The sequence below is a fragment of the Kogia breviceps genome, chromosome 4 (genome assembly GCF_026419965.1).
Source record: "Kogia breviceps isolate mKogBre1 chromosome 4, mKogBre1 haplotype 1, whole genome shotgun sequence".
Classification (NCBI taxonomy): domain Eukaryota; kingdom Metazoa; phylum Chordata; class Mammalia; order Artiodactyla; family Physeteridae; genus Kogia; species Kogia breviceps.
In genome coordinates this window covers 148924210-148949435 of record NC_081313.1, presented here as the reverse complement: position 1 = coordinate 148949435, position 25226 = coordinate 148924210, and the positions used below count along the sequence as shown (strand labels likewise).

General features: G+C 40.1%; 1 long non-coding RNA gene and 1 pseudogene across 1 annotated transcript; both read left to right on the top strand.

The window, feature by feature from the left end:
- The first annotated feature begins 3 nt into the window (after positions 1-3).
- On the top strand, positions 4-20528 carry LOC136794089 (uncharacterized). The gene is made up of 4 exons (XR_010840390.1): positions 4-83; positions 11440-11549; positions 17074-17214; positions 18120-20528. It is a non-coding gene; the product is annotated as an uncharacterized lncRNA (long non-coding RNA).
- A 2260-nt stretch (positions 20529-22788) lies between these two features.
- Positions 22789-25226, top strand: part of LOC131755467 (RNA/RNP complex-1-interacting phosphatase-like) — a 289322-nt pseudogene continuing 286884 nt past the window's right edge.

Below are 25226 nucleotides of genomic sequence, written 5' to 3'. Positions count from 1 at the left end.
GCGTCTGCACGCAACCCCGCCTCCCATGGGGACCCGGCCTGAGGAGCAGGGGCGTGAGCTTTGAGACTAGGGCGGCCCGAAAGGTAGGCGATGTGGAGAATTTGGGGTTTCCAAAAAGTGTTTGCTGACTGATCCAAAGAAAAGTGAGACATGGTTGTATCAATGCATTTTAAAAGTAGTAAAACTCCCCATAAGTGTCTGTGCTCACCCCGCCCAGGAGAGAGCGTGCACTCCGTGAGGGACACATGAAAGGCTGAATGAACGTCTGCCTGTGGTCCCTTACCTGGTGCACGAGTGTGTGAATTTCTGCGGAGAGCTCTTAATTTCTGTAGTTTCTGCTGACTTGACACGGTGGTTGGCAAGTGGTGACTTACTCCATGCATTCAGGACATGATCGTGGTTACTAATAATCACTTTGTTCTCTCTGCGCATGTCTGTGACTTAATATTTTCTTTTTGTAAAGACACCAGTCATATTGGACTAGAGCCCACACGTTTGACCTCATTTTACCTCAATTACCTATTTAAGGGCCTTATCTCCAAATACAGTCATATTAGGAGGTATTGGGGGTTAAGACTTCCACATATGAACTTGAGCAGGACACAATTCAGCTGACACTAGAAGGTGAGAGTACTTTAGCAAGTAAGTAACTATTTTTTAAAGTGAGTTGCTTAAAGATATGAATTTACTCAAGAAGAACAAGAAGAAATTACATAACACTGTACATTATACAAAGATATTAAATTAATTATAATGACATCCCGTGGGATCCGCATTAAGTTAGACTAAGCAAGATGAAGCAACTTATCCAGAATTGTATAGTTAGTACTTTCCAGAATTTAAACCAGGTATTTTCCCAGTTCCATTCTCACATTATATTTTCATTTCATTATTTGAAATGAATCTTGAGTCTTCATTTTGCTTAGTTTCTGAAGTTATATGGGGACAGAATGGAGTTGGATATTTTCAGTGACATTCACACATGGGGAAGGAAATTGAGTCCAGAAGCTTCCGCGATGTTTCCATGGAGAATGCTAACAACAGAACCAGAAACACCGTTATCCTTTTGGTTCAGTCATGTTTCATAACACACTCCAAGAATTAATTTTAAGAGGCCGGATGTTTTCCAAACTTTCACCAAAGGGCTTTTGTGGGGTCCTCGAGTAATATCTAAGAGACTTCTTACTTTCACATTCCAAGCCACTTAAGACCACGAGTTCTGATTGTTCTTTGTGAGAAAATCAAGTGACAATCATAGCTCGTAATTTAGGATTGTTTCTTCAGGGCCCAGGCAAAACCTAATACACAGTAATAATCATTGTTAATTGTATCTTTGACAATGATCAGTCGGGTATCAAAGAGGTGTATAAATCGGGAGAAATTATGAATCAAAGAGAAATATAGGCCACAGATATTTAATTAATGCTCAATTATTTATGAGTTTAACTTTGGTTAAGCTAATTTTCCTTCCTCTAGACAATTTCCAATTCATCTCCACAAAGAGACCAGAATAATCACCTTCCAATACAAGATTTATTCTGTTCCTTTAATTAAGAGCCTACAGTAACTTCTACATTCACTTCACGAAGTTTTGCTAGGAGAGAAAAGGAGCCATTATATTTTGTCTTGAATTAGATATGCCACCATACTTGACTTAGCTCATCTTACCGGAAGCACTTTGAGGGCAGATCCTACAGTCCTGTCTTACATCCTCTACAGAATCAAGCCAAGGGAATCACACATAGTTACAGCTGGAAAAACACTTGTTCTGGGTTGATATTTTTAGCCTTTGCCACCAAGACTTTATCACCAAGACCTATCTTTACAGTCTCTAAACAGAAGACCTTCTTGCCTTCCGTTTTCATATTGACTAGGAATGTAAAGGGAAGAACTGAGAAGTAGCCTTAGTCTGCTAGCAGCCAGCCCAGATAAGTCATCTGTGGAGATACTGTTTCTTTCAAAAGATATAAACATAAGAGGAAGTCCTAGAGTTTGTAACAACTGTGCAAAATACAATTCCATGAAAACCTAGAAATCCAGATGCAGATCAGTAACATATTGGTTAAATAAGCTGTTATGTTCATGCAATGGACAAGTGTACAGACATTAAGAAGAACGAAATACTTTTCTATGACATTCTCTTTTCACTGAACTCATCAGTGCCGCAAAAACGATGTTACATAATAGTTTTTCTTTAACATTATATCAGGCATCTTCATCTTGTCCTGCATTTATTGCCAGTGTTACTAAAGTTTATCATTTACCTCTTTCTCTTTTAGATATATAATTTCTTCTTACTGTGGAAGCATTCGTCAATCCCTATTTTACTATTTCTTTTAAATTAGAAATGAATATTGAATTTTATAAAATATCTTTGGGGGATGGATATTTCAAGTGATTGTACAGTTTTGTTCTCTTTTGACCTTGTTATATGGTAAATTATAATTTGTTATTTTATATTATGCTATTTATTATATATGGTATTATGTTTACTAATTACATTTATTATATTATAATTCCATTATAATTAAGGTAGCATTTTCCCTCAGATAGACAAAACAACCAGTGGAATAGGAAGCATCTTAAAATTAGATGCAAGAGCATAAGGGATTTGAGATGAAAGTAAAATTGACATTTTGGATCAGTAGCAAAACTTATTCAACAAAAGTGGGAAAATATGGCTATCATTAACAAATTCTAGATATAGCAACTAGTTGAAAGTAAAAAACATAATGGAACTAAAAGTATCAGAAACCTGGGAGACTTGACATGAATTATTCATGACGAACACCTTTCTAAGATACCAAGAGAAAAGGACACATTTAATTATATAAGAATTAAAATTTTCCTCATGGCACAATGCACTACAAAGGTCAGAAAACAAGCAACAGAAATTGGGAAATATATTTAGAAATGGATATGCTTTCTTGACAACTTTTGGGAGAAGCACATGTTTCTTTGTCCTTTAACCTGTTATGTGGGTATTAATGTATAACGTAAGTGCATGGTTCCTTTCCTTTAACCTGTCACGTGAGATTTAATCTGTATGGTAAGCGCATGGTTCCTTTCCTTTCATCTGTAATGTGAGTGTCAACGTGAGGCACTGTTTCCAAGCACAGACTTTGGATGTTTCTGTACTGGTCCCATCACTGACCATCCACAAAAACTTACAAATGTTGCTTTACTTTCCTGGGGGTTAGAGTCTTAGCTAAGAAATGGAAGCTAAATAGAACTTTCCCCCAGGGATGATAGAAGGTTTAAAGGAGTAAATATGTAAGAGACTTAGCACAGTGCCTAGTACAAGAGAGATCAATGTAAGTACTTATCAATTTTTCAAAGAGACAGATGAAAGAAATAAAATGTGGTGATTTCAATCTATTGATATATATTCTTGACATTAAATTGCGTTTTCATTCTTTGGATGACCTAACTTGCTCATGCTTTTTCTTACTCTAGTGAACTTGGGTAGCTAAAATCATAGTTTAAAATTTTTGCTTTTATATTTACAAGTAACTTTGACCTGTAAATTTCTTTTTCCTTACAGTCCTAATGTATTTTCAGTATTAGGATTATATAGACTTCATAAGATGAATAAAGGAGCATTCTTCCTTTGCTACTCTCTAGAAGTTTTTCTTTTTTAATACTGATGTTATCTGTTTAATAGTAGTTTGATAGAACTCCCCACCCAAACGATCTGGGTGGGTCTGGTATTTTCTTGGTGAAAAATTGTCAACTACTGACTTTATTTCTTTACTGGTGAAAGAACTCCAGCTATGTATTTCCTCTTGTGGCAGTTTTGGTAAACTTTAGGAGCTAGGAAATTGTCCACTTTACAGAAATGTTCAAATTTACTGGCATTTCATATCTTCTCTGTTTGTATTCTCTGCTAGAACATCGTCCTGATTCTTTCTGTGTATTATTTACTTTTGTTTTTGTTTTGCTTAATCAAAGTGTGTTTTGAAAATCTTTTCAAAGAATATTCTTTTGACTTACTAAATCACCTCAATTTTACACTTTTTTCTGTTTTATTAAGTTCTGCTCATATCTTTATTATCTAGTTTATCTATGTTCTCAGGGTTTATTGTTTGGCTCTTCTGATGTCAATTAAAACACTTGGTTATTAATTTTAAGAAATCGTTTTAGTTATAAATAGTTGAACTTTTTGAAGACTCCAGCTTAGTTGTAAGTATCTATGGGTCGGCACCTCCACATTGTTGCTGGCCTAAGCCTTAGTGCACCCTATAGCAATGTATATATTGACATTTTTCCCCCTGGACTTTCTGTGTTTTGCTACTTGTCACTTTTCTTTGGAGAGAAGCCCTGTGAAATAGCCTTTAGTTATTTTACAGCCAATAAGTGTTTAAAATATGTGTATTTTTTAAAGATAAATCGACTTATATAATTAGGCAGAAAATCTGATTTGCCATATTTTTAAAAACAGCATAATTTCACTCTTCTCCATGATTAATCTGCTGTTTTACACAACCTTTGAGTTTTTAGCTTTATCAATGACATGTACTTTACAAATGTTTTAAAGAGCCTACCCACTCTTTTAAAACATCCTGTTCATTGTTTCAGTTCTATTATTGTGTCTATTTTCTGCCTTGCAACTGATAATTCCAACATTGAATGGATGGCCTTGGGAATCTAACTCTGGTATTGATTGTTTTTGCTGATTCTCTCCCATTGTAGCTGATTTCTTCATTATTGTGTAAATTTAGATCATAAGCTCAGCTTGAGCTCAACTTTATCTGTGGGAAGCTATAGGCCCGGGTTGAAGGTCTCCCTCTGCAGAGAGTGTTTAGTTCTGTGTTTGGGATACCACCGATCTGGGAGCATTTTACGGTAATTTCTTACCTTCTGTTCGCAAGACCACAGATAACTTTGCATCCCAAACACTGTGAACACATATCTGGGGTTCAGAATTCTCAAGATTTCCTACCTGTTTCCTACCCAGAGCGGAGGCCAAGAGAATTTGGTCTTAGTCTCCCTTTGCAAGCAGATATATATATATTTTTTTACTGGCACACCCTTTCATTAAAGGTGAAGCTGGGGATAGATAGGCTTAGTTCTAACTTCCCATCTAGTAGGGATGGAGACTTACCTCCTGCCTCCCATGTGGTCATGGACACTTTAACAAGAAGTCTCTATGTCAGGGCAGGTGTGTCATTAAACTATGGCCTGTATTCCAAATCCAGACAGCTGCCTATTTTTTATGGCCTATGAGCTATGAATAATGTTCACATTTTAACTGGTAATATTTTAACTGGTTACTTAAGTACCTAAATAATTTCCTCAATTTTGACTCTTTGGTCCACAAAGCCTAAAATATTTGCTATTTCGCTCCATAAAAACAGGATTTCCAGCTTCTGTTGTAAGCTATCAAGATCTACAATCCACTCCTAATATAGCTAGAACTCTGACACATGTACTCCCCTTCTTCCAGCGGTCCTGGAAATTTCTGCTGCACACTTCAAAAATCACACATGCACTTAAAAATAAGTTGTGTACATTTAACCTAGCATACCTAACCCTTTTCTTTTAGGAGAGTTTTTCAAGTAATCTTGCCCACCATATTCTTCAGAGCTTCATTAATAATGGCAAAAAATGGAAACAACTAAACATTCAACAAATGGGAATTGTTCATAACAATTATAGAAGCACATACAGTAGAAAACTATAAACTGTTATTGAAACAGTGAGACATAACTAGTTTTATTCCTCGAGAATTATGTTTATTTAGGTCTCTTTTGTTTAAATAAGAATATTTCTGTGTATGTATGTATATAATCATGTATTTATATACACATACATTATTTACATGATATATTTATATTAATATGTGAAATACATACCTATACACATACCTTTTATTTATATTTGTATACATACACAGGAATATAATTATCTATATCATATATTTATATACATTGAACTGAAAACTGGTAGTATACATATATATTGTGTATAAATGTGTGTATATGTGCATGTGTAGAAAAACAGGTTGAGAGATATGTAAGCATGATTTAGACAGGTTCAAGATTTTAAAAGTCGTTATGTGTAGGTAGTGAGATTATGGCCCATTTGATTTAAAACATTGCATATTTTTACATCAACTGTTAGGAACAGATTCCTACGTAAATAAAATTATAAATAGTTATACATACTTGTATGTGTAATGTATAATTAAAATATATATACTTTTATGTAAGTATTATATTTATATTATTAATATACTTGTCTTATAATAATACATTATATATTGTGTTATATAGAATACATTAAATATAACACATTATATCAGATAATTATATATTTCTATGTTATGATAGAATTGTTTTATCATCTATTACATGATATATCATAATATTGTGAACATATTAAATACATTGCATTAGTCATATATTTTGTGTACAATATATGCTATGGAAAATACATGTTAATATAATACATAATGGTTATACATTAATTTAAACAGTAATATATTACATGTATACAGCAACATAATATTTAATATTGGTATATATATTATAGTTAATATATACATAGCTAATGCTCTTTAAAGCCATATGCAACAAAAAGTAGAATGGGACCAGGAGTATGGCCAAAGCAAATTCTAAAAATATTAGATTATTTATATTCATTTATATGTCATTTTCCTGGAACTTGCATCTGGCTATTAGAGAGCACACACAGCAAAATCACGATAAAGTACCCAGGAGGACACGGGATCCTTTATTTACTGGGACCTTAAAGGAAACACAGTGCTATTCAGTCCCCCATCAAAGAGCGAAGAGCAAATCTTGAAGCACCCAGTAAAAGCCAATTCAAACACAAAGGCTTTTCCACTTAAACTTGAAAAAGTTAAGTTCCCAAGAGACCCCCTACATCAAGCACCGAAGCTCATTTGGCAGTAAAAACAATAACATTCAGGGAACAACAAGAAATCTAAAACAATAGTTGTTTTAACAACAACAACAAAAAATCCAGCAGCTAATTAGTGTCTTTCCTGTTTGAAAGAAGGGGGTGGGAAGTGGACAGAAGACCTGATAGGAAAGATAAAAAGAAGAGGAAAAGGAAAGTAAAAGTTTCCAGTTTGACAATCAAGGTGTCTTCTGCATCCGTTTCATCCCAAGACCACCAAGTCAACGTGGAGGCTTTTTCCTCCTTCCCTTTTCATGAGACTGATCATAACCAGCACAGCAGATTCCTTCGAATTAAGGGATGCTGTTGCCTACATGTGTGAATGTGCTGTGAGTAAAGTACTGAAGTAGAGGACACCTAAATGGAAACGGCCTCATGAATGTCCATGTGGCTGAGCAGGAAGGTAACCTGTCATAGATGTGCTAAAGAAGAAGAGCTGGGTTTTAGTTTATTTACTTTTCCCTGGACTCTGTTGAATGACTGTCATCTACAAGTTCAGGCTACTTTTTGCTGAGGATTGATGCACTGGGAGAGCTGAGAGAAAACTGAATAGTAGAACTGTCTTTTTCTGGGCCAGTTCACCTTACTTTCCCAAACTCGAAGTCTTTCCCTATTTCTTTCTCCTTTTTATTGTAGTAAAATGAACATAACATAAAATTTACCATTTTGATCATTTTACAATTCACTGGACAATTCAGTGGAATTTAGTACCGTCACAATGCTGTGAAACTGTCACCACTGCCTAGTTGCAACACATTTTCATCACCCCAAAAGGAAACCTACACCCATTTTAAGCAGTCATTCCCTATTTCCCTCTCTTCCAAACCCCTGGCAAACACTCATGTATAATATTTTTCGTTGTGTATGGATTTGCCACTGCTGGACATTTCGTATAAACGGAACCATACAATATGTGGCCTTTCATGTCTGATTTCTTTCACTTGCATCCATGATGTAACATGTATCAGTAATCCATTCACTTTTATGGCTGAATTCCCTGATCCTGTTTTCTTCATACTGTTTGAATACAAACTTGAAAATATGTTGAGGCTGAAGCTCTGTTTTAATGGCACATCTATGAGGCCAATTCATTTAAAGAAGGTGAAAATGGAGATATTGTTGTGAAATGATCATTGTTGAGAAGCCTCAGCTAATTTGATAATGAAAATTTGGGAAATGTTGCAAAAATTATTTGCTTTATATTAAAAACCTTTTAAACAAGGATTCAGGAGATTGTCTTTTTCTTGCAGGTAACTTAAATGAGGCAGAAGAAAATAACTGCCCTTTAAAACAGATTTTGAAAGGATTCTATTTATTCTTAATAGACGAATGAGAGTACAGGTGGTTCATATCCAATATGGACTCCCTGTCCAAACACTGTTTATCGTTCTAGCCACCACTATCGAATTATATTTCTTGAGAGTAAGGCAGCTGAATTCCTGCATACTACTTTTAAAAATTCATCTATGAAATCCATTAATACAGTATCAACAAGAGATGTTCATGTTTTCAGTGCAGTTCAAATATCAGGTATAAAGAACCCCCCAGTAAGGAAAAGAATCCTATATCTCTTGCCAGAATGTGGTCAGCTCTGGGGTGCTTTGCTAGCTGAAAGACACTTTTATTGTGAACAGAATAGAGGTTGTTTAAGAGGGATGAGAGGCAAAATCTTTTAAGTACTTGTTTGTGTTAAAAACAGTGCTAGGCTATCTCATACTCTATAAAAGTGAAGGCTCACCATTTTACATATGTGAAAAGCGAAGTTAAAAGCGTTTTAGTAACTTACTAAAAGGCACGCAACGACTAAATTCAAGCAAGAATTCAATCCCAAATCTGTCACACTGAAGGTTGAGCTAATATTGACATTAATAAAAATAGCTCTAAATTAAAAGTTCAGAGGTATTTTTTAATTTCACACTCTTTCACTAACCCTCTTTGGAGATAAATCATTTCATTTATATGGGCCTTAGTTTTCACAACTATAATAGTTGGAAGTGTGACTAGGTGACCTCTATGTAGTCTTCCAATTCTAAAATGTTCCCTTAATTTGGATTCCTACAATAATTGCCATTGCAATGCATGCATGCTGCCACCAAGTAGCAGTAGAGAGTACTAGTTCCTTTTTTAAACCTAGTGGGGAGTGCATTTTGACCTCAGACTTATCTGTGAATAGTACAACCTGTTAATAGAACTATAAAATAACAAAATAATATGGTAATATTCCCTGTAAAACAGAAGCTTTACACGGTGTCTATGAATCGTATCAGAATCACCTGTAGGTTTTTAAACATAGAGGAAATCCAGATCCCACTGAATGAGGATTTTCAGAGATGGGACTTGGGTTTCTGGAATTTGGGGCTCCCATCATTTGTATATTTTATTTTATTTTATTTTTTCCTATGTACAACATTTGTCACATCCTCTTTTTTTAAATTGATTTGTGTGTGTGTCACATCCTCTTGAATCTTTAGCTATTTCTGTTTGTTTTAAAAGTTTCAAATATTCCATAATCTTCACCTACTTTTCATAAGGCATTATCTGTTATGTTTATTCACTCTTGTGCTTCTCCTAGTTAAAACTTCTTTTTTTTCTGGGGGCCCTGCCTTATGGCTTGCAGGGTCTTAGTTCCCTGACCGGGGATTGAACCCCAGGCCCCCAGCAGTGAAAGCACCAAGTCCTAACCACTGGACCACCATGGAATTCCCAAGACTTCTTTTTTAAATGACTTTTTCCCCCACTCTAATTCATTCCTGGGATCAGTTTCATGTGGGAACATTAAACCAACCTTGCATTACTAGAAGAAAGCCACTTTGATTGTGATATATTACTGTTTTACATACATACCATGGATACTGTTTGTGCTTTTGTTTACAAATTTTGCATGCATGTTCAAAGGAGAAACTGGCCTATGATTCTCTTCTTGTAATATTTTTACTTTTGATCTGAAGCTTATGTTGGCCTTATAAAAATTTTGAGCAATATATTATTTTCTGTTTCCTGGAAGGGTTTTACCTAAGATTACTAATATTTCTTCCCTAAATATTTGGAAGAATTTACTTGGAAAGCCATTTATCCCTGGAAATCATTTTCTGAAAAGGTACTTAATTATACAAACAACTTTTGGAGTAGATATAGAAGTTTTTAGATATTTCTTTTCTTGGTTTAGTCTTGTTAGGTTGCCTGTTTTAAGAATTTGTAATTTTGGATGAATTTTCAAATTTATAAATATAAAAGTATAATTTTAACAGCTTTATTGGGATGTAATTTACATACCATAATTTAACCCTTTAATGAATACAATTCAGTGGTTCTTAGTGTAAGCACTAAAAGACGTGTGTAACCATCACAACAATCCAACTTTAGATTTCTGTCCCCCCACAAAGAAACCCATTACACATTAACAATGTGTTTTCATTCTCTCAACCCTCTCAGCTCTAGGCAACCACTAATCTCCTTTCTGTCTCTACAGATTTGCTCGTATGGGCATTTCATATAAATGGGACCATACAATATGTGATCTTTTGAGAATGGCTGCTTTTCTTTACATAATGCTTTCATGGTTCATCCATGTTGTAACATGGATCAATATTTCATTCCTTTTATAGCTGAATGCTATTCTATTGTACGGATATTCCACATTTTGTTTATTCATTTTTCAGATTGACATTTGAATTTTTTCCACCTCTTTTTTAGAAATATGCTTCTACGAACATTCACATACAAGCTTTTGTGCAGACATAAGTTTTTATTTCTCTTAGGTATATATTTAGTAGTGGAACTGCTGGGTCATAGGGTAACTCTATGTTTAACACCTGTAAGAACTGTCGAGCTGTTTTGTAAAATGGCCGCACATTAGGTCAAATGGCTCAGACTGTATTTTCTATCCAAAGGTATCCAAAGCTACTTTAGATGCAAAATGTTTCAAGTTGACCTTTGCTGCTGCCCAAATCGTAGCCACTGTGGGCAGTCTGCAAGATGGCATCTTAGGTTTCTGAGGAAGAAATTTGAATACACAAAGGGGGAAATAAGTGTACAGTTGCATAATGTAGATTTCATATTTAATTTTAAGGGAAAAGCAATAATTACTTGGCTTTGGGTTTTAAATGGAAATAGCCACTCATTGGGAAATAATTACTCTAATTTCAATTTATTTACTTGAAATCATTCTGTGATGAAAGCAGTTATGAAAAAAGGTCTCCAAAATGGAAGGAGTGCCAAGTCAGAGGTATATAACATGTTTTAATTCTCTCAGAAGAATTTCTCTTTAATGACTTGATTTTCTTTCTTCTTAAAAGAAAATTATTAAGGTACTTTCTGCCATCTTAAAACTAAGTTTTTATTCAAATGAAATGGCTTTTCTGTTTCTGAAAATGGTGTGTGATGCTTTAATGTAGGCTTCCCAGAAATGCAGATTGAAGACCTTTTATTAACTTAAAATATCTTTATTTTGAATGAAGATCAAACCCTCCTCAATTACCTGTGACTAAAATGGGATATTTATCATTTCTCTCTCAGTACCAGTGGATATCTTCTCCATCGGTGAAGGAACCATCCAAAGCTGCTAGACACAAAAAAAACCATAATTTTGGAAAGTGGTCGCAAAGGAAAAACTACTATTAGAATTGGTAACTCTTTCTTTTCCTTAATGCTACTAGAACTTATACCCCTTATATTTTCCATTGTGCTCAAATTAAAACAGCCTTAATGGTTATTCCTTAACGGTTAGCTGTCAATATTATTTGTGGTTCTTATGGAACGCACCTAGGAGGTTCCTGACACATAGTGTTTAATATGTATTAGATATTAATTTTACTGTGATAAAGTTCTTGAAGTGACAAAATCCATATCCAGATATGAGGTCACCTTTTCTCCCTTTCACGTGGGGTGCAGGCCTTGGGAAAGAGAGGGAAGCATATGATGTGTCTAGTGACAACCCCAAAATAAAATAAAGCAGGCAGAGCCCTTGGCGCTTTACAGATATGAATAGCTTTTCTTGTCATCAGAGCCCTGTGAACAGACAGTGTTGTACAGCAGCGCAGACAGATTAGGGTCAGGTACAGCAGGGAAGTGGATCAGGCAGGATAAGAACATGAGGAGAGTCGGCGGGGGCTGGTTCCAGAGGCTTTATTTACTAAAGAAACAACAAAAATCATAGATGATAATGATGGTTTTTTTTCAGAAATATACGTATCAGTGGAAAAACTAGAAATGATCATGTTCAGAATTGTGATCAGTTGTGTCTAAATATGTAAAAGTCAGTTACTTTCCCATAAGCCAGAAATAAAAATAAAAAACAAGGAAAGATCCCATTCGTAATAGTCACAAAAATTAGTAAATATCTAGAAGTCAGTTCAGTGTTCACCTGAAAAAGTCAGTGCAAAAGGATAGATGAAATATTTTAAACATACATGTTAACATTAATAAAATATAATATTATCCTATTATCCATCAACATATAAAGCCACTGGCACTGGCAGAGGGAAAGACAGATCGGTGGAAAAGTCCAGAAACTGGTCCCTGTTTACTTGAGAATTGTATTTTAACTTAGACAATTTTAAAGTCTAACTTGACTTTTTGTCTAATTGACTGATTGAAGCATTGCTAATTCATTTAAACAGAAATTAGATATTTGCTTCACAGCATACACAAATTCTAGTCAGTCGAAAAGATGCAAATGCAGCTAAATGCAAGAAGCAAATACACAATACAGGAGAGAATTTCTGTGTAAGTGTAGGGAGTACAGAAGCCTTCCTAAGTAAGCCATAAAACTCGGAAGCCATAAACTAAAAGGTATTTAATTACATGAAAATGTAAAACTTTTCTACAGTTCAAGACATAAACAAAACAAAATGACAGACACAAAAGTTTGGTAGTGTATTAACATATAAAGGTGACTGTTGATACAGAGAAGAACCCACCAATAAATGAAAAAGGATAACCAAATTTTATAAAGGCAGGGGGTGGTTTCTAACTGTATGAGCAAACAAGTCAGAAGAAACACAGCTGGCTACTAGACAGATGAAGAGGGGCCAACTTCTTTAGGAAATGCAGGTTAAAACTGTGGGATTTTCTTCCCTCTGATGGGCAGAAATTCTAAAGACTGATAACATCTGGTGTAGACGAGGGACCAAACACACTTTGAGTATGTTAAGTATAACAAATGTGTTCAAATTTGGAGCGAGGCTTGCAGCATCCATCAAAGTTCAAAACTCTCTTGCTCTTTGACCAAAGACTTTTACTGCTAGGCACCTGCCCTCTGCCAGTACTCTGCCTTGCACAGAGCGTGCATCAAACAGGCACCCGCAAGTCCAATGAGGGAGACTTACGTAATGGGGAAACTCTAGCGACAACCTGGGTGTCCTTCGGGAGGGGTCTGATGAAGGAAATGAGGATCCATCCGTGGTGGGGAGGAACGTGTGTGTGGAGCTCGGGGAAGGCCTGTGAGCAGACTGGGAAGATGGCCTGATACGTCATCAGGTCCAAAGGAAAAAGAGCAGGTGTAGAAAAGGACATGTCTCTTATTCCACTTAGAAACCCACAGTGTATTTGTAAATACTATATATGTATATATGTACATATTGAAACACGCATATATACATGTGTACACATTTGTGTATCTGATCCTGAAAATGCACAAAAGACTGTTAATGGCAACCACCTCTATGGAAGGGAATAGATCTTTGTATTTTTAGTCTAGTTTTCCTAATCGTGTGCAAATTTAGACTTAATTTTTTATGTAAAAAATTAGGCAGTCAGGAGAGGCCTCGTGACTCTTTTGTGGGCTTCTCTCACCTCAGGATGCACTCTCCGCGCCCTTTCTTGTTTCTGGTTTGTCTTTTGCAGCAGACACCACTGAAAGGAGCGTCTTGTCATCCCTTGCCAACCGCCTGCGGTTTTCTTGCGCCCTCTAAACCCTCACCACCTTTGTGAGCTGCTGTTTCCTGCTGAGGTGGTGCCTTTCCCCTCACACACACCCCTCTGGTACCTAGGGAAGTCCCGGGGTTTCTCAGTGGGCATTCTAGAATACTCATCCCAGAGATGCAGTGGGTTTTTCAGCCACATGCATTTGGGGAAAACTGTGTTCCTATATGAATTATCCTCTTGGGAGTTCACGATTCACCAGATCACTTGAGATGCTCTAGGAAGTTGAGTCAAGAAATCCTTGTAGCCCTGTTAATTCAGGATTTCCTAAATTTCTATGACTGACTGTGGTACTGCTTTTTCGGTCACAACCATCCTCATCAGCTTCCATCATAGACTCCCTGGGCAGCGCTGCTCAGACTCTGTCCTGGAAGCTTTATAGTCCCAGGATTACCCGCTGCTTCCACGCCCAGCCGGCCCCGTGCTGGCGTGCTGGCGCTCTGTCAGCCTGGCACCTTCTCCCTGCCCCCAACTCGTTCAGGCCACAGGCCCTGCCCCCGCTCTGGGATTTGGTGATAACACCTAGGATCGGTGGCCCAGCACAGCCCACGGCAGTGCTCCGTGTGGCTCACAGGGTTCAATACACACAATTGGATCCCTTAGTGGAACATGGGAAGATGATTTAAATGCAGGTGTCTTATTTCATAATCCCCGTGTCTCTGAAAGTGGGAAAAACACACTGGGAGGGCCATATGTTTTAAGTAAAAGGGAGACTCTGTTTCTCTGTGGGAGTAAAGAACGGGCCCTCACAGTTAACAGGTAACATAGGGAGTTTGTGCTGAGTCTGTCGTGTTGGGCCTGTTATACTCATTTCTATGACCCTTGGGTCCCTGTTGACATTTGCATTTACTGCCCATGCTTGAAACTCCCCACCGTCCCTGTCTTGGTCATGAGCCCTGATTCTGTGGACCTAGAAGTTCTTTGTGGGAGCTTTCTAGCAGGCCTCTCCCCCAGGGTCCCCACCTCCAGCCCCTATGTCGGGCATAGTGCTTTTTCGAAAACACAGAGCTCCTTGTTGTGCAGACCTGCATGCTCCTCGTTGATCCCATCGATCCAGTTCCCAGGAGAGCGTGTCTGCAGGGTCCTCTGCGGTCTGCAGTCCTGCCCCCAGCCAGGCACCCAGCACCCCAGGTGCTGCAGAGAACTTGCTGGGGTGCCCCGTGCCTTGGCAGAGACAGCTCTCTGCCAGATGCCCTTCCTTCGTCTCCCCCTGTCCTGCCCCTCCCACCTCCCTTCCTCTGAAACCTTCAGCCTTCTGTGTGGCAGAGTTACTTGCTCAGCTCTGTGCTTCCACAGCGCTTGTCGTGTGGCCTTTGAATTCCCTCCACAGCCGTTTTGCCAGGTTGTGAGCAGCTGATTCCCCTTCATCGTTTTCTTCCTTCCCTCAGCCCCACACCAGGGACGCTCTCGGGCACCGTGCAAATTTAATCTTCAATTTCTAGTTGTTATGACATTGTTGCTGTCATGGTACCACCTACGTTCACAGTAGGATGGGTAAATGTGGGGGGCATGACTGTAAATACAGATTCTTTGTAAATGCAGGTTCCTAATTCTTCCCCCTTGTAATATGTTTTCCCCTTAAATCACGTGTCATTTTAGCTGCTCCAGCTCTATCATTGGACCTGGGGAGCCTGAGGCAGCAGAATATCAAAGAGGGTAGACACTAAATGTTTAATGTAAATGTCAACCAGGATACCTACTAGCTGTGCAATAGGTACTAGCTGGGCCCAGAATTCAGGTTCAAAGCCTATTACCAGATAGTTGGTTTCCCTGCTTGTGTCTCTTCTGTCTGTTGACGTGCACTTGACTCCTATTAACTTTCACAGGAATTATGTGTGTGCCCTGAGGGGCGAGCATAGCTTTCAATGGGGGCTTCCTCACACTGTTTTTCTTTCTTGTTTACTTTTAATGACTCCCACCCTGTAGAAGTGGAAGAATGACGGGATGTGTTTGAGAAAATGGACAGAGTTATTACATATTTTCCCTGTAATCCAGAATAGCATGCCAGCTCTTCTTTTGTTTGTCTCCTTTGGTTGTCAGTGGAAGATAATTTTGGCTTGCTTACTTTCCAAATGAGAATCTGAAGTCCAATACAAACGTATCTGAGGAGAAACATGACCCATTCATTTTTGAGAGTCTGTATGAGCCCTGTGCAAGGTGCGGAGAATAAAGAGACAGATTTATTGACTTCAATAGATATGTACATAGCACGGAATGTGTTCCAGACACTGTTCTAAATTCTATCAGTTATCTACTTTTGCATCACAGAACACTTCAAGACAGTGACTGAAAACCACAGCCATTTCTTGTGCTCAGGATTGTTTTCAGTCAGCAGGTGGGGCTGGGCTTAGTGGGGTGGTTTCTGCTGCTGGTCTCATCTGATATCACTTATTCAACCAAAGTCATCTGGTGATCCACCTAGAGTCTAAATGGCCCCCCTCATCTGTCTGGCAGCTGGTGCTGGCTGTGGGTTGGGCCTGTTATTTCCAGCAGGCTAGCTCGGGCTTGCTTACATGGCAGTGATATTTTCAGAGGGTAGGTAGAGGAGCTGCATGCCCCTTGAGGCCTCAGCTTGGAAGTTGCACAGCATCACTCCTGTTGCAGTCTCTTGGTCAAGGCGAGTCCGCAAGGCCAGCCCAGATTCAAAAGGTGTGGAGCACTAGGCCCCACCTCTTGCTGGGAGGGCTGCAGAGAATTTGTGGCCATTTAGTCCTCACATCAGAGAGGCACAACAGAGAGATTGAGTCACCTGTTCAAGGTCACACAGCTCGGGACAATACAGTGTTTTAAGTGCTTTGAAAGACGCTACTCGTTATTTTTATATTTTACAGCCACTATTCGGACCAACTTATTGTTTTTCTCTGCATCCTTGGAGAGAAAGGGTCATTCACATTGCTGTGTGACTGCCATGGGTTGGAAGCTTCATTTATGTTGTAGCACTGAATTGTCATAACTAGTATGAAATGGAGATATTATTATGATTCCCAATATTCAGATGAGGAAACTGAGGCTCTTGGAAATTAAGTATGAGTCGAATAAGAGAATGTTAGCTCACTGTTCCATATGCAAGAGTGGTCTCCCTATGTAAATTATAAATGTCCTGGCACAGACCTTTTTTTTAATCTCTTGTTTGCATCTGGAAAATGGTTTTTAAAACTTTTCTGTTGCTTTGTTAATGGCAGTTGCACATTACAGAAAAAAAGCTGGAACAAAAAACATGTTTTTCAGATGTCCAGTGGCGCCCCAGAATAGAAGCAAGATGAATATTCCATTTCGCATTGGCAACACCAAAGGAGATGATTCCTTAGAAAGAAGATTTCTCGACAAAGCTCTTGAACTCAATATGATCTCCCTGAAAGGGCATAGTTGGTGAGTACACGTCCCATCCAGAAGCTTGTCAGAGAACTGGTTTAGTTTTCAGACGCTGAAGGAAACACATGTAGGAGGCTGCCCATCCTGGAGTAGCAGGTACTGTAACTCGTTGGGAAAGACCATTTGTTACGGGGGTTCTCCTGCTGCTGCTTACAGACCCCTTAGCACGGTTCCACGGCCGAGACCATGGGGGGGGCCACACCTTCTAGGAACTTTGGTCAGAATTACCTTTGAAAATCTCTGCTCTGACAGCACAAAGGGTGCCACCCATGTCTGGTGCAGCTGGCAGAAGCCTGTTCAGTGTAAGAACAGAAACTGTTGCTCCCCTGAACATCAGAGAGAGTAGTTAATTCTGTAAGCTCCATGGAAGATGTATGTTCTCACGCATGAGAATAGCTGCCCACTCCCTGCCCCCTGCACGGCAGGCTCATCGAAGACTTGAGCTAACCTAGGTTACCTGTGAGCGTTAGGAAGGAATTTTCTAATGACTGAGATGTGTGATGCTCCTGGCCACCTGCGTTGGCTTTCAGGTGGGAGGTTGGACACGGTGGTGTCAGGTGCTGCGACCCTCGCAGGAGCTGTTGACGGGAAGGAGGGTCGTCGTGATGCTCAACCCGGTGCTCCTGCTCTTAGCGGCTGCATCGGTGGTTCTTCTGGGTCCGTGGGAGGCATTCGGGCCTCTCTGCATAACGCTGTCACCATCGAAGATGTCCAGAAGCTGGCAGCCTTTGTGAAGCATTTTTTGGAGATGCACCAGCTATGAGCACATGCTAACCAATATACACTCTGCCCTTGAACAGTGTACAAAATTGAAAGTCACTTGGGCATGGCTAAAAAACCTAAACACACACAGTATTTTTCTCGAATGAACATGCTTATGATAGATTTTCTTCGTTTTTCAGAAAACAGCAGAACATCCACAGCTATGCCAAGCTGTTGAAACTTAACCTTAATTCTGACTTGAACTGGAAGTTTTTCAAAAATCTTCTCTTGGGGCTTCCCTGGTGGCGCATCGGTTGGGAGTCCACCTGCCGATTCAGGGGAAACGCGTTCGTGCCCCGGTCCGGGGATCCCTTATGCCGCGGAGCGGCTAGGCCTGTGGGCCATGGCCGCTGAGCCTGCACGTCGGGGCCTGTGCTCCGCAGTGGGAGAGGCCACAACAGTGAGAGGGCCACGTATCACAAAAAAAAGAGAAATCTTTTCTTGCTTTTCTACCAAATTCTAGCTGCTGTTGTCTTTGCTTCTACTTTATCTGCCTAGATCTCATATTCAGAGCCACCTGTGGGTTTAATTATATGCCCATTGCAGGTTATTGTGGGGCCCTCTAGGTGCTGAATTCTGATCCTTTGCAAGATGACAGCAGTGGGGTCTTCTGGTTTCTTTCCTTATATGGTTATTCTCATAAAGCGATAAAAGTGACTTACTATATGTTTATGTAGCAAGGTCTGTTTTTAATACCATGTAGTTTATATCTCTATGCATTTATATCTCTGTGCCTTTATATTTCTAATAATACGGTTCTTGTTGGTATATGTTGAGACTTTGAGAATTTGTCAGGATCCTTGACCTTGTGCATTAGAGTGTTACGTTCTCAACAGCTGTGTGCCTCCCCTTCCCCCTCCCCTCTCGCGTTTTAAGCTGCTTCACCAGATTTGGAATCTCCCTGATTCGCCTTTACTTTCCTTTCAGTGGGTAGAAGAACGGTTGGTTGGTTGGTTGGTTGGTTGGTTGGTTCTTCATTTTTCAGCTATGCTCTTAAACTAAAAATCTCTGTTTAACTCCCTTACTGTTTGTTCACGTGACTGTTCTCTTTCTGGTGTTTGACCAGTGATGCCGTGAGTTCGGGAAGATCTTTGCTGAAGAGTCTTTTCCCCTATTGTTCATCCATTGTCAGTGTTTTATGTTGACCGTGTGAAGGACATTAAAGTCCTAAAACATGTAAACCTTTGTCAATGAATTTCTTTACATGCTTTTTAGACAGATTGTTCTCTTATGAACTTTAGGTTGGGAAAACTTGAGTCTAAATATAGCGTCTGTGAAGGGTATTTTGTTCAGAAAGGTGTAAGACTTGAATCCTGTATATCCATATTTTTAAAGATTCAGCATACTGGTTGGTAGCTTTCCGTTGGCTTTTGGAATGGACATTGTCTACCAACCACCTTACAACACAGCTCACGGTATAAAGGTCTATGAACTTTGTCCCACTTAGGCTGGAAACATGCCGCTAGGACAGTTTTGAGCTGTCTTCGTGTTTCGTTGTATTGTGTAATGAGGACTATACTGATCTTTCGTCCCAGCTCTGCACCAATTGGTTGGGTTAGTTGGGTTTCCTGCTTAGGGCTCAACCTTGCCAGTCTTGGTTCTCTCATCTCTAAAAAGGAGGATTGAAATAACTCCCTGACTTATCTCGGGGATGTTTGAAAGCTGAAAACAAGGGCTCAGTGCAGGATGTGACTGTTTAAACACAGTAAATGTTTCAACAGCAAAAGCCGGACAGTCCATGGACGCCATCCAAGTGTTCACATATAATAGTGCTCAGAGTCTATTTTGCCTCCTTCCTCATCCATTCATCTGATGGTCACAAGTCCCTGTGGTTTGTACCGGCCCCAAGTCTCTTGAATCTCCACTTATATCCATTCCCGTTGCCACAGCCAGCTCTGTCAGCGCTCCGCGGATCATGTCAGCAGCCTCCTCTGCCCCTCCCTGCCCCGACCAGCACAGCCCGTTGGACGGTCACTTCCCCTTCGTGCTCCTCCTTGGTGCGTAAAAAAGCCCAGACTTCTGAGCCTAACAGTCACAGCTTTGTGGTGTCTGGTCTGGCTTCTTCTTTCTTGTGTTTCTCGTTCTTGGAATGTGGCGTGCATATATGCCCATGCTACGTCGGGTAAGCCTGGAGTTCCTGTCCCGGCTCAGCAAGACTGACGTTCCTTCAAGACACCTGCCAACCTCCTGACCTTGTTTGTGTCTCCTGCGTTGGAAGGATGCTCTTTTCCTTTGTTCTTATAAGCGTGACCCGTTTATCTCATCACAGCACCTTCATTCTGTGTTTTCCTGTACCGAGGGTGTCTGCTTACGTGCCTTCCCCATCAGAGCAAGGACTAAGCCCTGTTTCTCCACCTCCATCACCTGGCACCCTGCCTTGCCCTTAGAAGGTGCTCAACTACTGTCTGTTTAATGAATGGAAAGGCAGGGCTTCCTGAATTTCACAAACAGCCTGCAGTAAAGGCAGAGGTACAATCTCACATACGTGGATGTTTTAATTTTTCAAAAGCTTACTATGTAATTTCATTTTTTACTAAAATTTAAAATCTTGGAGGGCTCCCAGACTCTTCTTTACATATGTGCGAAAGTGTTTGGAAAACGGTGAGCCACTGCATTCACACCAGGACAAAGGAGAGTCACTGTTGTCTGGAGCACGGATCGCTGGAAGGTACTCATGGAGCGAAAACCTTGACCTTTGTATGTCTCAAGTGAGTGAACGGACGCCAGTCTGCTGACCACGTGGAGAGAGGGGAAGGGGAGATAAGGATGCAGGCCCCAGATCAACAGGCTGCGGGAGCCACAACTGGCCAGTCTTTAAGATGAAAAGCAAAGTGGACAGACAGGTGTTTTTCCGGCCTTGGGAGATCTGTGTCAGCCTTGGTGGCCTCACGTTCCTTTAGAGCCTCCAGAGTGTCCTCCTCCTTCTCCCAAACTGTTTTTGACTATTTTTGTCTTTCACAATGTGTCAGCACATAATCATGTTCCTACCACCGAAGTGAGAAAGAACAGATTTGCTCCCACGTTGCTTATGTTTACCTCCACACACCGCTTCATCCCCAGCACTGTGGCTCTGTTCTTTGCCTGCACAAGAAACAAAATTGTTCTGTTCCGTGCTAGTCTATGTTTACCTAAACATCTAATGCTGTCTTGTCACAACTTAGCAGATGCTGGAAGGTTTGGCAAGCCCTTAGGTGAACTATGTGATGTAACAAATAATTAGTCCCTTTTTTCCCCTTTAGAGCTTAAGGAGCCGCTGAGACCCCATAAAATGGACAAGACCCATTGATAGATGTCTAGCTCTGCCTAAGGCCCTTGCAGGTCTGGTCTTGTATCACTCTGGGATTAATGTTTGTTGTATCGTGTTCTTTGGAAGGAAAATAAAATGAGGAAGAATTTTCTCACATTTGATCCGAATGAACAGAACTAAAAAGTGAAATGCTACTGCATCTGAGAAGAAGTCAATCACTTTAATTGCAAAGAAGATTCCCTGCCTCTGTTAGAAATTGCGCTCTTGGTAATTTAGAATCAGAATCCATGACAGTTTGTGATGAATTGGCTCCTTTTGGGCTAAAGAAGGTAAGAAGTTCTGATTACCCCTGGATTATTCCAGAGTGGGTAAAAAAAAGTAAAAAGTAAAACTAACAAAAAACATTTCCTATTATAAATAACAATGGAATTTAGTACGCTGTTATACCTTCAGACCTTCTGTAGGACATGCTGTTCTTTGCTGTTCCACTGGAGGCAGGATTCACAGTTTTTCTAAAGGGTACAGATCACTATGCCTGATACTGTGAGCAAATGCTATACTTGAGCTCCACTCTTGTCTCTCTCAGGCTTTTTTTGGTATTGTGTAACATGTAAATACATACTGTCAACCTCCAGCATGATACCAGGCACATAATAGAAACCCAATAAATGTTTCACTGTGAGTGGAATATAAGTTGATAGAATATTTTCGAAGGTTGATTAGGCAGATTAGATTGATTGAAAATCTTTCAATATATATATATTTTTTGGTGGTACGCGGGCGTCTCATTGTTGTGGCCTCTCCCGTCGCGGAGCACAGGCTCTGGACGCGCAGGCTCAGAGGCCATGGCTCACGGGTCTAGCTGCTCCGCGGTATGTGGGATCTTCCCAGACAGGGGCACGAACCCATGTCCCCTGCATCGGCAGGCGGACTCTCAACCACTGTGCCAGGGAAGTCCCTGAAAACAGGGAAGTCCCTGAAATATTTCAATATTTTAAGTTTTCATCTCTTTCATTCCAGAAATTCTATGTCTAGAAATTTATATATAGCTATATACATTTATAAAGAGGTTCACATTGCAGCCTTTCTGTAACAGAGGAAAAAACGAGAAAAACCCCGAACTGAAAACAACTAAAAGTCCATCAGTATTGCACTGGCCATGTAAATTATGTAATGTGACACAGCTATTAAACAGAAAAGAATGGATGTACGCACAAATTGGGAAAATCACTATCCAAGGGAGATTGTAGACTATGTATAGTATGCTGCTCTTCTATAAAATACAGGCTATCTATTACGTAGAAATACTTACATACAAGATGCAACAAGTGTGCACGTAAGCACCTGGGAAATATCTGAAAGAACCACACAAGAAACTGGGAGAGTGGAACAACTTTCCATGTCCTTTTTCATGGGTATTCGGAAGGGTACACACCCGAACTAATGGGCCTCTGCTGCCATCGTCCGGTTAAGGGGGGAATTGCAGGCGTCCGAGTCCTCTTTAGTAATCAAGCGTCTGAGTCGGCCGGCGTGATGACGTCATCTCGACGGGCGGTGGCGCATGCGCAGTAGAAGGAGGTCCGCGAGGTACGCGGGCTTCAACCTAGGCGCCTGTGGTTCGGTTCCTTTGCTGACACTGGGGGCGCCGGGTTGACGACTTAGGCACTCTTGGTGTTGGGTGGGCGGCATGTTGAGGGTCACATGAGCCAGTGGCATCATGCCCGAGGGCGCTGGGGTCAGGGTCGCGGCTTTTCCGGACGTTCGTCGGCCAAGAGGAAAGAACGCACATCCCGGAAAGGTAATACACTTGGCCCCTGGGCGTTGCGGGTGGAACTCAGAGCCCCTGGGCCTGGGCTTTGTCTTTTCTCTCCCCTGTCACTGTTGCCCCGCGCGCTGACCCGTCCGCGCTGTGCTAGAGGATATTGGTCGTCTCCCGGCTCAGTTCACAGTAGCTGAAAGCGACGGTGTGTGATGTTCTGATTTCCCCCCATCGTTTTAAAAGGGAGGCTCTAGTCATTGCTCCTCGGGTAACATGCAGAGGGACTGCTTTTGAAGATGGGACTGTCAGTGTTGGGGACACTCCTTAATTACCAAAATAGAACCCCCTCAATTCCTCAAGCTGTGTTGTTTTGGCACAGAAAATGTGAGTAAGAGGAACTGGAAGTAAGTTTGAGCGAAAAAACGCGCCGGTACCGCCGAATTTTCCATCGAAACAGTTGATCTGTGTTGTCTCTAGGAATTATAAAGGGCGTACTGTTGCTTCCTAACCGGTGTCATTTGAGAGATCTACCTCTGTACGTTCAAATGATTAATTTGGAGACTTTGCTCATGTGTGCAGTAAACCCTTTAATTCCCTAAGACCTTCCTTTCCTCCATGTCATACCCCATAAAGCCCGCTTCAGTTTATCTCCTGAATTTCTTTTGAATCTGTCAACTCTTCCTCAACATCTAATACTGAACTTGCCTGTCGGTTGCAATTAGGTCTTAACTAGCGTCCATATTTCTTGTTTCCTTCCAGTCCATTCTTCACACAAGAAACCTTAACAGCAAGTTGGAGCATTGCTCATAACCATCGCTCCAAAACATTGTTTTGAGAATAGAAAACCAACTGTTGGCCTTCAAGTCTCTGCGTGGTCTAGAATCCTCTCTGCTTTTCTAGCCCCATCTTGTGCCACTTTTGTCCTCACTTTCTATGCTTCAGACACACTGAATTAACCTTAGTTCTAACTCATCTTACAGAAGTCAGTTCAGATATTAGTTTTCACTGTGAATCCTAGCATTAAAGAATTTTGTTATTAGGTTTTGTATGAGGACTAAAAATAAACTGGGAAGTGGAAGAATTGAGTTTAAACTATTTCAGTCAACACGCGTGTATTCATGATACCTTAGTAGTCAACAGCGGGCTAGGTTTTATCAGGGATACAGAAGTTCTGGGCGTCTCTGGTTTTAGATATCCCTTATTTGTTGAGACCTTTGCCTTGTTCAGTTGCCTTTTATCTGTTTTCAAGACGGGAAAACAGGAACAAGGGAAGTATAGGTTATTACTGGGGGGGGGGGTTGAATAAGTGGAGCAGCACAATGCAAAGCAGAAAGAGGAGAGAGACCTAGTATAGAGGGATATGATTTCCATTTTCAAGGAGCGTTTATCCTATGCAGGGAGACAGCCTAAGATAAAGTTTGCCTAACAAAAACTATATTATTAGGTGTAAAGACTATCTCCCAGTTGGACAGTGGATGCCCTGGGACTCGTTGCATTGCTTTCAAAGTTCCTTTAAAAAAGGTAAGTGAAAGTTAATACCGTATGCTTCCAGAAATCTGAATTCACCATATAGACCCTGGCTCTCAACCCTGTCGTAGTCCATTTTCCCTTTTTATAGCAAATACTTTTTAATACCTCCTTTAGTATCCAGAAATGGAATTCATAGATAAATACAGCCTACTTTTGTATTTAGTGTAAAAAAAAACCCAATGGAATGCCCTAACTATAAATAAAGAAGAAAATACTTTATAAGAAAGTAATATGTATCTCAGTATGTAAATGTTTGGGGATGACTATACTAGAAATAAAGAAATAGTCAGGTACTTGTACCATGAATGCAATAAACTATGGACTTTGATTGATAATGACGTGTCAGTGTTGGTTCACGAATTCTAAGAAATGAAGCACACTGGTATGGCACGTCGATAATGGGGAAGGCTGTGTGGGGTGAAGGAGAGAGGGTATAAGTGGGAACTGTGTGCTTTTTACTCAGTTTTGCTGTGAATCTCAAAGTGCTCTAAAAGTAGTCTACTAATTTAAAAAGAAAAGTGTGTTGCTGGCACTTGAATAACCAAACAGATCAATGGAACAGAGTACATAAATAAGGCAAATACATAAAAGAATATTTAGCAGTGAAAGCCATCCTTCATATAGGTAGATATTCAAGAAGTGTTTATGTGTCTATTTACAGGCACTCTGCTTGGAGCTGGCGATACAGTGGTAGGCAAAATTGATGTGGTC